We start from the raw sequence: 5,360 nt of genomic DNA, 5'->3' as shown, positions 1-5,360 counted from the left end.
TAATGGTTTCAACAAGTAAAGCCTCTTACAAGGCACACCTTCAAATGGGTTAATGAGCAAAACAAGACCATGCACCCACAAAAGGTTTTTGGCACTCCAAATGTATAGTATGGTACTGTATTCTATGGGGTGGATCTGAATTGCAGGATAATACTGGCCACACAATAGCTAGTGAATTGGTGTAGATTCACAGGAAAAGGCTTTTGGATTCCAAAATCACAATATTGCATTCTGTGTGGTGGTACTGAATTACAATACATTACTGTCAATATTATATTCAGTAAAGCATATTTTGGTAGATTTACAGTATAAACATTTATGGTATGGTACTATATTCTGAGGGGTACAGCATTCTCACTAATGGGTGCAACACATATGGCTTCTTGCCTTGAAATATGTTAATGAGCCAGAGATTCATTTGACGCCCATTTCTCAAAACTTTTTCTCACAATGCACCATAATACAGTACTTTATGGTAAAATTGCAATTGTTGTAATTTTACAGCAGTTTAGCAAAATGCCATTGAGCTCCCATAATGCATTGCTCTATACAGTACTATACTGTAATATAGAGTTGCAATCACTAACTGCACAAGTTTTGGTGTAAATTTACAGAAATGTGTTAGTGTAGGTAGTGAGTCAGTGTGACTTAAGTGTTGGCATGTGGATGAAATGAAGCTGTCTGAAGAGACTCCCCAGGCTAATGTAACCAATGTGAAATGGCTAGCTAGTTAGATGGGTGCGCGCTAATAGCGTTTCAATCGGTGACGTCACTCGCTCGGAGACCTTGAAGTAGTTTTTCCCCTTGATCTGAAGGCTTTTGTGGAGCGGTGGGCAACGATGCTTCGAGGGTGGGTGTTGTCGATTTGTGCAGAGGGTCCCTGGTTTGAGGGACGGAAGCTTTACTTTTACACTAATTTACTGTATATCACACTCAAACAGAGAAAGGTCAAGGAATAAGGCCTAGCTAGCTTGAAGCTTCAGAAATGTTTTTTCTCTACAAACATTACAAAACATACACATACAAATGATGACATACTGACACACAAATATCAACGATATCACACCTGCCCAGACCCACCTGCTGACCCCCTTCATCACCAGAGCCCGCATCCTTCTCCACCACATTGCATCAAACTGCACCATTTTGTTTCTCTCTGTCGCCCATTCAAGTATTTTTCTTTTCCATTGTGTTAACGATGGAGGATTGGTTGATTTCCAGTTTTTAAGTATACGTTTTTTCAAGATGATTGACGAGAAAAGTATTGTCCAACCCATCGGGTATCTCACTGCACCCTCATATGCCATGTCTTGAAATATGTAGACAGATGGATTAGAATAACATTTACATTGTAAAACTTCTGACTGCTGACCTTGTAACTCCGCCCATAACCTTGGGGCTTTATAGCATTCCCAGAAGGCATGGATTACTGAGTCATTGTTAGTTTTACACTTAAGACATGATTCCGCTGTAGAATAAGTACATTTTGTCCCTTGTATAATCAATTCTATACATTAGTTTAGAGTGGATTGAGCGTGCATTTAATTCACTGTAATTTTGTTAGTTATGTTCCAACATTCCCTCCATCGTGTGCCAATATCAGTTCTGTTTACGTCTTCGTTCCAATAGTTAATTTATTTTTAAATATATTGGCAGGTAGATAGGCTATCTGCAAGGTTTTGTATATCTTACCTATCAAATGCACATCCTTTTCTGACTCAAATAGGATTCCCTCCAGATTATTCTAGTGCCCAAAAGCTTTCAAATGGACCTTTAGTGAAATGAAGCTTTTAAGTTGCATATATTTTAACATATCTACTGTACGTTGGCCAATCCAAAATTGCTTTTTAATTCTGTCATGGAAGTAAACGTTTTACTTTTAGTTTACTTTAAATGACCAAGTCGTTAACGTTTCTATGAACCCATTTTGTGAAGCTATACAAGGATTGTTCCATAGGGTGTTTTTCGGGAAGGGTATTGGTTCTTGTAGAATTTGTTTTTTTTCCCCTTCACATTGGTATAGTGTTCTTAACTATGAAGTAGGTGTTGTTCTTAGATGTATCCTTTGAAAATAGACACGTGAAAAGATTCTGGGATGAGAATGCGTGTCTTAAATATGTACACATTGTTTCTCTTTAGTGCATTTAACTATTACGTCTCAAGTAAAATCCCTGGGTGGCGAGTTGATACAATTCCAAGTCTGGAAGGTTGAAATCCCCCTCAGATTTTGGAAGATGCAAAACTTTTCTTTTTATTCTATGAGTTTTATTTGCCCATATAAAGTCTGTTATGGACGAGTATACTTCTTCAGTGGGGTGATTGGTATCGCCGAGAATAAAAAAAACACAATTTTGAGCCATGCCATTCTGAAGAGGTTTATTCTACCTGTTAGAATATCTCTCTGTGTCTCTCTCTCTCTCTCTCTGTCTCTCTTTCTCTGTGTCTCTCTCTCTCTGTGTCTCTCTCTCTGTGTCTCTCTCTCTCTGTCTCTCTCTCTGTCTCTCTCTCTCTCTGTGTCTCTCTGATTCAGTGGATGATGGGAATCTCACATTTGAGCGTGACAATATAATACTAAAATATGCAATACTTCACGATCTCTAAAGAGAGGTGGAAACAGGTTGCATTTTCAAGCTTCTAACTTCAAGACACCAAATGGCCTCATACAAACACAGTTGGGTTGTCTTCTACTGTACCTATGTTTTATCATCTTCTGTCACCCTATAATTGTCCCATCATACAAGTCAAAACATTCCTAAACAGTGGTGTGATGGGGGCTGAATCACAGAACTCAACTGATGTTGTGGCTTCTCTAATGACAGATTCTCAAATGGCCAGAACGGGGGAATTCAAACACAGCAGCAAAAGCACACGCACACGCGCGCACGCACACACACACACACACACACACACACACACACACACACACACACACACACACACACACAGGATCCTACACTCTTAGAAAAAAGGGTTCCAAAAGGTTTCTTTGCGGAGGGAACCGTTTTGATCAGAAGAACCCTTTTTGGAAGAAAGGGTTAGTTGATGATTCTTTGGAAGGCAAGAAGGATTATTTGGAAGGCAAGAAGTGTTCTCCAAAGAACCATATACAATATTTCCCATCATGCTCTATTGCAGGGAGATGTACAGAATAGTTTTTTTTACTTTAATATCTCTGTTTTTGCATTTACATTGATTGGTTGATACATTTTATGTTACACATGTTGGTGGAAGAAGGTTATTATTTACCTTTATTTAACTAGACAAGTCAGTTAAGAACAAATTCTTATTTTCAATGACAGCCTAGTGGGTTAACTGCCTGTTCAGGGGCAGAACAACAGATTTGTACTTTGTCAGGTCGGCGGTTTGAACTTGCAACCTTCCGGTTACTAGTCCAATGCTCTAACCACTAGGCTACCCTGCTGCCCCGGTGAGGACCAAGGTGCAGCGTGGTATGTGTCCCTATTTATTATGGAAGCACGGAAATAACAAAGAGAAACTGGGCTAGAAACTACCGAAAACAGTCCTGTCTGGTGAAGACACGGTTCTCAATCAGGGACAACGATTGACAGCTGCCTCTGACTGAGAACCATACCAGGCCAAACACAGAAATAGCAAATCATAGAAAAACGAACATAGACAACCTACCCAACTCACGCCCTGACATTACTAAAACAAAGACATAATAAAATAACTAAGGTCAGAACGTGACAGTACCCCCGCCCAAAGGTGCGGACTCCGGCCGCAAAACCTAAACCTATAGGGGAGGGTCTGAGTCGGTGTCTGTCTGCGGTGGGGGCTCTGGCGCGGGACGTGGACCCCACTCCACCATAGTCCTTCGCCGCCTCTTTACCCGCCTCCGTGGCCTCTTTAACACGGCGACCCTCACCGACCTCGGACTGGGGACCCAAGCCACGGGTCCCGAATGGACGGGAGTTTCCGGCAGCACCGGACAGGCGGGAGACTCCGGCGTGAAGGGCGATTCTGGCAGCTCCGGACAGACGGAAGATTCTGGCAGCTCCGGACAAATGGGAGATTCTGCTAGCTCCGGACAGACGGGAGATTCTGGCAGCTCCGGACAGACAGGAGACTCTGGCAGCTCCGGACAGACTGGAGACTCTGGCAGCTCTGGTAGACAACCCACCCAACTCACGCCCTGACCATACTAAAACAAAGACATAATAAAAGAACTAAGGTCAGAACGTGACAACACAACGATAAATAACATACCGTTTTCTAAACTAATCCAATCTGTTGGATTTATTATGCAAGTTACTGAGATGGTTGTTCCAGTTTAGATGATTCAGGTAGTCTCAGAAGAAGTGTAAAGTACTTAAGTAAATATACTTCAAAGTAATACTTCAGTAAATTTTTTGTGAATCTTTACTTTACTATTTATATTGTTAGCCACTTTTACTTTTACTTCACCACATTTCTAAAGAAAATGATGTACTTTTTACTCGATACATTTTCCCTGACACCCAAAATTACTCTTTACATTTTGACAGGAAAATATTCCAATTCACACACTTATCATGAGAACATCCCTGGTCATCCCTACTGCCTCTGATCTGGCGGACTCACTAAACACAAATGCTTCGTTTGTAAATTATGTCTGAGTGTTGGAGCGTGCCCTGGCTATCCGTCAATTTAAAAATATATATATGCCGTCTGGTTTGCTTAATGTAAGGAAGTTGAAATGATTTATACTTTTACTTTTTATACTTAAAGTATATTTGAGCAATTATAATTACTTTTGATACTTAAGTAGTATTTTACTGGGTGACTTTCACTTAAATTTGAGTAATTTTCTATCAAGATATCTTTACTTTTACTCAAGTATGAAAATGAAGTACTTTTTCCACTGCTGAGTGTCAGTACTAAATCTTCTATACTCTGGCAGTCATTCTGGATACAGGTTACAGATGATTAACAATTCCACCTGTTGGATATTCCAACTTTGGCTGGATTCCAATATGAATTACAAATACCTTTGCAAGCCAGCATAATGTGACTTGCAGGCCGGATGTGGCCTGTAAGCCATGAGATTCCTAACACCCAAGAAAGGCCCTCAAAGAAAGGCCTCATGATACATATATCCATATAATATATATGTAATGTATTGTCATATATAATATAATTTTTAAGGCTAATAAGGCTGGTGGAACCCTTCATAGAGGATTCTAGGAAGAACCTTAGATTATAAAATGGTTATTGTTAGAACCCTTCATAGAGGGTTCTAGGTAGAACCATATACAGGGGGTTCTTTAAAGAACCCTACATACATAGAAGGTTCTAGATAAAAACCCTCTGCAAAGGATTCTACCCAGAACCAAAAAGAAATCAGTCAATTGAGATAAATT

Source organism: Oncorhynchus kisutch, linkage group LG29 (assembly GCF_002021735.2).
Source record: "Oncorhynchus kisutch isolate 150728-3 linkage group LG29, Okis_V2, whole genome shotgun sequence".
NCBI classification, from domain to species: domain Eukaryota; kingdom Metazoa; phylum Chordata; class Actinopteri; order Salmoniformes; family Salmonidae; genus Oncorhynchus; species Oncorhynchus kisutch.
The sequence above is the reverse complement of the archived record's forward strand: the minus strand, read 5'-3'. Positions refer to the sequence as shown.